We start from the raw sequence: 8,798 nt of genomic DNA, 5'->3' as shown, positions 1-8,798 counted from the left end.
AACAATATGGGTACCCAAAACAAACTTGGTGGCCAATATCACAAACAGATCAAGTCATCAAGAAACGAGTGGTAAAAGTGTGCAATCTCTACTTCCAAGCCATGCTAGCCCCACACCAACCCTTGTATGGAGGAAAAAACAACCTCAGCCAAATGGGTTGGAAATTCCCAAAACCACACAAGCACCCAATATAGCTAGAGAACTGAGTTGGAAAGATGAAGGAATCCAACAAGGAGATGCACTTGGAAGCCTTCAACAACTAGACACTGCACCAAAATTGTTCAGTTGGGTGGAAGGAACAATAAAAAACTCCCACATGGAACTAAAATGACTGCATGAGCAAATGCCCAAGGACTCGGTATTAGAGTCAGTAATAGCCTCAGTATAAGAGTCGGTGTATCAAAGTCGAAAATTAGGCTCGGTATTAGAGTCGGTATCTAGAGAAAAATATATTTTTTTTTCAATGTAGAAATTTGTGAAAAAGAAGAATATAAGCTTGAAACTACAAAATTATTTAAAAATTACATTATTTAATCCTCTCATTCATCTTGTGCCAAGTCTGAATGTGCATAAATGTCTATATAGATTAGCTCTCCACTCAATGACATTTCCTCATCAAAACAATGAATTCATGAATATTATCGGATTCATAGTCAACTTCAATTGAGGTGCCATGTATTGGAATTTCATCCGCTTCATCACCTTGTTCATTCTTAGCTTGTATAAGCTGCACTGCATCATTATGATCAAGTACGTCATTAGGACATATAACTTCGACATCCTTATCATCGTTCTCTTCTTTTTTGACATTGGTCATTGATAGTGTCATACTTATTGTCGAAGTATCCATAGGGCCATGTATAAGCTCTTTGTCTTCATAAATTTTCTTGGAAACGAGGAGCAACTTCAATAATGTACCACCACTTTTTGATGATCGGATTTGGTTGAAAAACCATGTGATATTTGATTTTCGACCATACATATAAATTGTATGTATATATAAAATGTATGCAAGAATAACTAATTAATTATTATAAATATAACATCATTTATATATACCTGTTCACAATGTTGTGGAAGAACGAATGTATCACGTAGATCAATCCATAATTTTGTGGAGTCAACTTCCATGAAACCTGATCTATCTCTACGGATAGTTGCACCTTGTCCTTCCATGATCACTTTAAACCATTGCACATCAAAGATGAACATGTAAAAGGTTGACCACACAAATATATTTTTAGAATATCTTGAATCAAGCCAAAATATTCTATATCTGATATACGGATGTTTGTGTCACTTGCCCTTGTTCGGCTTTGTTGCTCGAACTTTGCCATCACTCCAAAGTCAAATCTTGTATGATTTTTGTCTATCCACTCCACTCGGAAATGCCGTCCATATGACCATAATGCTCCAAATGATAAATACTACAAAGTAACACACACCAACGTGAGATAATAATCATATTTATTTTTACAAATAAAGAATGTAGTAATTATTTGCATGAAAGAGTCATACAATAAATACAAGTGTTAGCTGTATACACGCACTTCTATCATAGCATGTGTGAACACACTCTTAGGAGGTGTCTTTTCATTTATACCTTATAGCATCCCATGCTCGATAACCACCACCATTGTGAATGTATCTCAAGCATTCTATCATGCAACCGCAATGAATAGATGAAGCTTCAATGGCAATTGTTTCGGTGTGTTCTTGTGAATTACGTTGAAGGCGACCACGAGACTAAGTCTTAACCACGAGACCTCGATACCCAGGGTGGATTTTGTGGATGACAAAGGTGGTTCGATACCGCTTGCGAGGCATGGTGATGGTGATCTCTCTTACATGTGTGTTGTGGCTAGATGGACTGTGCTAAAGGAGGCACAATGGTACCAAGCCGACCAGGACAAAAGCAAGGGTGGATGAAGTTCGGACGAAGCAGTGGATTTTTGTCAGCGATGAAGCATAAGACAAGCGGTTGCCGATCAAGGAACACATGCTACACATGGTGGTGTGGGGGAGTTTCAAAGAGCGGCTTAGAGTAGTGTACTGATCATCAGTCGAGCCGACTTCTGAGTCTGAAGGGATCCGAAGTCTACGTGCGCTGGTCAGTGCCGATAAAATTCTCAGCCGAGCCTGATTCGGCGATCGGAGCGCATTCCTTGGGGGTCCGAAGTCCACGCATCCGTTCGTCGGTACTTCAACCAGTCGGTGTGACATGGAGTGATCCTGATTAGTTCGGCGTAGACGCTCCGCCAGTGGGACGCAAGCATAAATGTGCGAATCTGGAGTTTGACATTCGAAGTGGATTGTGAGAGAAAGATGTGGTGCCGCTTCCGGATGTGAAGTCGGAGCTTGGGCGTGGAGCCGGACAATCCTGAATCAGAGAGCCCGCCGTCGGAGTAGTCCGAGCATCCACCACCGTCGGAGTATCCGCCATCCAAGCATCCACCACCATCGGAGTACAATCCTGAATCGGAGTACCCGCCGTCGGAGTATCCGCTGTCCGAGCATCCACCACCATCGGATTTGACGTATCCAGGATGGTGCTCAGTCTGCGAGTTTGCGTGCGAGCCCAAAAGTTCGAAAATCAAAGGTTCTTTTAATATCCATAATTAAGCATTAAATTCATGAATCATTTCCACGATTGGGGAGAGCAAGAGACACTTGAATAAAAGTGTTTGCAATCATGTCTCTTTTCTTACTTCCATATTTGATATTGAGTTGTATGGGCAGCCCGGTTTCGTGCATTGCATGGACCTCGGTATAGCACCGAGCTCTCCTTGTAGTGTGCACAGGTCGGGTCTTGCGTCGATGTGGTGCGTCGTTCGTGAGAGAGCCCACACTCATCATCATAATGGGGAAGAAGAGGAAAAAAAAATGTAACATTTGCCTTGGGAAGGATCATAGAATCAAAACGTGCCCATATTTGTGTAAGCCTTGTCGCAAGGGGGAGGATTGTAGAAAATGGTGCATGGCCGAGCTTGTGGAGGAATTGTATGGCATCATTAGGTCCTTGACAAAAGCATCATCGTGTAGGAGAATGGAGAAAGCTAGGGAAAAATTGGAGCATTATTCATGTGCATTAGATAGTGCTTTGAGTGGCATCTTGATCATGAGGGGCATAGACGGAGGTCTTGTTCAAACTTGAGGAGGATAGAGACTTTAAGATTAGCAGTGGAGGTGTTAGAGGAGGCATATGAGAGTGATTCTGACTCAGATGAGAGTGATGAGGATGTTGGCATTGTTTGTCATGATGTTGGGATGGATATGGTGGAGGTTGAGGGTGCATGGGAGAACCAGGAAGGCATGAATTGCTAGGAGGAGTTCTCAGATGTCCCTAGCTTCGCATCGGATGGGTCCCAGGGTTTGGTCAACATTGTTGTGATGATGTGCATACAGTGGAGTCTCTTGTTATGATGACACCACATGGATGTTGTGGTTGTTCCTTGGCTGATGTTGTCATGGAGAGGAGGAGAGTGTGTGATTCATTTTCAGTGGAGTCGATGTCACTACATGATGCAGTTTGTGATTTGGTTGATGATAGCTAGGTTTCTTCTCATGTTTATGATGATAGTGTGATTATGGATGTTGCTCCCACATCTTCATGTGTAGATGTCATGCATACAGTGGAGTCTCTTGTTATGACGACACCACATGGATGTTGTGGTTGTTCCTTGGTTGATGTTGTCATGGACAGGAGGAGAGTGTGTGATTCATTTTCATCAGTGGAGTCGATGTGCATACACTGGAGACTCTTGTTATGACGACACCACATGGATGTTGTGGTTGTTCCTTGGCTGATGTTGTCATGGAGAGGAGGAGAGTGTGTGATTCATTTTCAGTGGAGTCGATGTCACCACATGATGCAGTTTGTGATTTGGTGAATGATAGCTGGGTTTCTTCTCATGTTTATGATGATAGTGTGATTATGGATGTTGCTCCCACATCTTCATGTGTAGATGTTCTACATGCTCGAGATGATATGATTCATGATGATCCTTTGGTACATGATGTGCTTCATGGTGCTATTTCTCTCATGGTTCATGAAGGATGATGTTTCTCACATGGATACTTTATTTCTTGATGATGATCTTGAGGAGCTAGCTTTGGCAGCAATGTTGCAGATGTGTAGGCTCTCATTGAGTCTCCTTTCCAGGTTCCACATGCTCATGATCCAAATTTTGAGGTTCCATTGATTGGGCCTACGATGCATGTGTATAACAATCATATTGATGAAATTCTAGGTTCACGGGACATGGATCTCCATGATATTCTCTTATATGATAATGGTATTCACCATGGTGCTGATACAGTGATTATGGAGTTCCTCGATTCTATTGATCATGTTGATGATGATACAATGATTATCATGCTTGGTGATCATGTGCATGATGTGTATGTTGAGCAGGATGTTTCAGACGTAGATACTCTCATGATGATTCGTGAAGGATGCACATTCCCTTATGCTCTTGTATGTGATGATCATTCACATGATGGTGATCTCCATGATGTTATTATGGTTCATGCTAATTTTCATGATGTTTCCATGCATGATGGGATCCATGTTGATGGATTTTTCCATGTGATGGAGGGTTTATCCCATTCTTTTACGAGGCATGATGGGGCTGATTTGCCTATCCATGCCATACGCTCTCATATTAATGATGGTTTACATTATGGCATATGCTTATGGATGATGTGTAGCAGCAAGAGAGCATGGATTTTTCTATGCTATTATTATGAGGATATCATTCGCCTATGGTTCTATTTGTTCATATTCCTTGATATTGACATGGAGGATAAGGTCCTTGAAGGCTCTTTTGGTGCTTGGTCACACACATTGAGGATGGAGCGGATTTCTCCTACTTTTATGGATCATGCAACTGCATTGAGCATGGAGGATGTGCTGACTTGTGGTTCTCTTCATGATGGCGATGATACTTCTATGGATGGATTTTTATTGGTTCTTGGTGCGGATTTATGTTCACATTCATGTGATAAGCATATAGTTCTTCATGTTGATGTTTATGTGGATCATAATTATGATGATTATGATGATCATTCCTTTGACGATGCTCTAGATGATGTTCTAGAAGAGGAGCATACTCTTATTTCTCTATTGAGTATGGTGGATCATGGTAGTTCCATGGTGTCTTTGATGGATAATCCGAGCATCCTTGGGTTCTTGGTGTGGATGTTGAGATCCTATTTGGCATGGCTTTATGGTGATGATCTTTCACCATGTGCTTTATCGACACATTTTCATGTTGTTGTGCCACCTCGAGTAGTACATGTTCCAGATGCTGGAGGATCTACTTCATGTGTTTTCTTGGAGATAGGCTATTCTTGGCCTATGATGCAGTTGCTGGTGCGTCATGCAGATTCTTATGTTTCACTCCATGTCCTTGGAGTATGGATCTTCTCGTTGGTTCATGGTTCTATTCATTCATATTGTATGATATATCATGGTTTCACATGTACATGTTATGTGCACAACCTTGGCATGACTCTGTCATGTTATGTGGGTTTGAGTCATGGATTCAAAATCCGTCCACCGGGTGTGCCAAGTGTTGTATACTTGCACTTCTATCATAGCATGTGTGAACACAACACTCTTAGGAGGTGTCTTTTCATTTATACCTTTTCATATCCCATGCTCGATAACCACCACCACCGTGAATGTATCTTGAGCAAGCATTCTCTCATGCAACCGCAATGAATAGATGAAGCTTTAATGGCAATTGTTTCTCTATGTTCTTGTGAATTACATTGAAGGCTTTTGCCTTTAACAACACGTAATGTAGTAATGATCATTAATTATATGATTTTTCATTGCAACCTCTAGAGAACTCCCATTTGATGTCAGTGACTCTTTGACCCTCTTCTAGAGACTTTGTTAAAGCATTTTCTAGCCATCTTAGGCTCATGAAAGGAGGAAAATCCTCCAATTCCTCAGGGTACCTGATGTTTCGTTGTCTATTTTGTCTCCTAAAGCCTTGTCATGTGCATTTCTTCATTCCATCTTCGCATCTTCATACTTTTGAAGCCACTTTTCCATGGCACGACGATTCAACATGCAAAACTTGTTGACCTTCTCTGCTAGTGTTGAATTCATTCCTTGGTCCTTTCCTTTACCTTGAGGGACCTCGCCAACTATCTTCTCATTGTCCTTATTTGTCCACAACAGAGTCATATCCTTGTCCTTTCGACTGAGGAACTAAAAAATGTACACTAGTGACTCCTGTATTAGCCACCCCTTAGCCATGCTCCCCTTAGGTCTTGCTCTTTTTTGCACAAAACCTTTTTTCATAAATATTTTCAAGAAAAACATCCAATGGCTATGTACACTACCTGCTATAGATACCTCGTCCACCACATGTACTAGTAGATGCACTTGGACTGTTAGGATGCTTATTGAAAAGTACTTCTCAAGAATACAAACTGCTTTGATTAAGTTAAGCTTGGCTTTCTCGATGGAAGAAATGGGAATCTTCTTTTGTGAAATCCATTAAACGAGGTATGACAACCTGTATATGGTTCAATGGAGGTTAGGAGTCGAGCAATCCACGAACAAGGTATGACAACTTGTATATGGTTCAATGTGTAAGAATTTTTTCACAAGCTCACATACGAAAGTTATAGTAATCAAATATGTAGAATATCATCAAAGAATTAGCATTTACCTGGAGAAATTTGTGCCAATCATGTGATTTTAGACCACTAAGTGTGCTGTTCTTTTTAAATACACCACAAAGGCAATGCATGTGTCCTGTAGGAGTACAAAAAGATGAAATAACCCCCTTCACCCTTTTCCATTTTTGGTATGGATATAAGGGAACTTAGGTAATTCAATCCTCCCATCTCCATGTACTCTTGCCCAATATCTTTCCATGATGTTGGCTTCCCTAAGGTCTTCACGTATAGATCTACTATCCTTCGCTCCAATGAGATGATCCCATATTAGACTACCTACATTTTTGAAGATGTGCATGGGATGTAAGAGGTGATTAATCAATAAATTCTCCTAATATGGGAGGTCATGAAGAATATAAAGCCTTTTCATACCAAATGGCAAATTTGTACCCCTACCCTCTAACCATAGTGCTTTCCAATCGTTTTGCTTTCATTGGCCTTGGTGCTCTTCCAAGTGATCCTTCTCTATATTCATGATCTAGTTGAGGGAGAAAGATTTTATGTCCTTGATATATCATCTTCTTCAAGGATTCTGATCTCCTTGCGTTCAACATTGTGGTCCGCAAATAGGAGAAGCATGATATCCACTAGTCACAAGCCCTAAGAATCATTGAGAAAATTTTGATTAGAACATACATTTTTAATAAGAAAACATATACTTCTATTAAGAAAACATACATTACTTGAGCACTGTCCATAGCCAGGGAAAGTCATGCATTGTCCACATTAAAATTCCCTTAATGTGTGCCTGACGTGTATTTCGAGACTTGCTCATGTCATAAATGGGGATTCCATTCCATAAAACTTGAAGCTCATCCACAAGTGGTCATAATAACACATCCATATTCTTATCCTTGTACTTGCCAAGGACCAACAAGGCCAGTAGAAGATGTCCTTTTTTGATTGATAACCAAGGAGGAATATTATAACTTACCAAAACTACTAGCCATGTACTCCAAGATGTAGAGCACAACCCAAATGGATTCACTCCATCTATAGCAAGATCCAAATGCAAATTACATGGTTCTCTCTTAATTTCTTGCCCATGATCCTCTATATGATTCCACGTAACACAATTAGTACGAATGCGTAATACACTATCTGTGGAATGGTTATTTGAATGCCATGTCATTAGCTCAGAAATAGACTTGCACTTGAACATGCCTTGAATGTTAGGGATTATTGGAAAGTGTCGTAGTGTTTTCATTGGGGTACTGGCTCCTTGTAGATCTTGTCGGTACCTATCTAAACCACACTTGAGACACATATCTAGTTTTGCATATTCATTTCAAAATAAGATGAAATCATTGGGACATGCATGGATGCAATTGTAGTCCATTCCTAAGCTGCTCTGTAAGATTTTTTTAGCCTCGTCTCTTGAAGATGGCATCTTATTTCTCTTTGGTAAAATATTCTCCTTTAATAGTCTACAAAGACATTGAACATCATGGTAAGAACACAGCATTGTTTCAAATTACTTAGATAGGAGTATGAAATACATACCTCAATAATTTAGTAACACTTTTATCACTCCACCCATAAATGGATTGTAGATTCAATAATGCAAGACAGGTTTTTAGCTTTGATATTCGGGATCCATCATACAGTGGAGTGCTAGCCTCTGCTTTCAAAGCTTCTTCAATTGGGTCAGGTTGCCCACCGTGGTCTTCAAATAGAGCGTCAATCATTTTGTCCATTTCTGGTGCATTATGTGCATATTACGGTTCTTATTCTATGTTGGCGTCTGCATCACTTCCCTCATTATCTTGTTGATCTAATATGTCAACATATTTATCAGGATGGGGTATATTTGTAGATGGTGTTGTTCTAGTGTGCCTTCGAGTTGTAGGCTGTAGGATGTTGTACTCCATATCATTTACCATAGTCCTATAAAAGTAAAATTGAGTCACTAAGCACACACACACACACAATAAACATGAACATACATGCACACATAAACACAAACACACAAAACACACGCGTGCGTGCATAAATATACATAAACACACATATTTATGAAAAACTCGTAGATGAGTTATCTTGCTCCACTATTTGATCTATGAGCGCTAGATAAAATCTTCCATGATCTTGAACATGTT

At 40.2% G+C, this 8,798-nt stretch overlaps 1 pseudogene; it reads right to left on the bottom strand.

The window, feature by feature from the left end:
* Positions 1 to 598: 598 nt before the first annotated feature.
* LOC147611664 (uncharacterized) lies at positions 599 to 8,396 on the bottom strand (annotated as a pseudogene).
* Between the last annotated feature and the right edge of the window lie 402 nt (positions 8,397 to 8,798).

Source organism: Cibotium barometz, chromosome 47, assembly GCF_041138505.1.
Source record: "Cibotium barometz isolate CiBa-2024 chromosome 47, ASM4113850v1, whole genome shotgun sequence".
Classification (NCBI taxonomy): domain Eukaryota; kingdom Viridiplantae; phylum Streptophyta; class Polypodiopsida; order Cyatheales; family Cibotiaceae; genus Cibotium; species Cibotium barometz.
The sequence above is the reverse complement of the archived record's forward strand: the minus strand, read 5'-3'. Positions and strand labels throughout refer to the sequence as shown.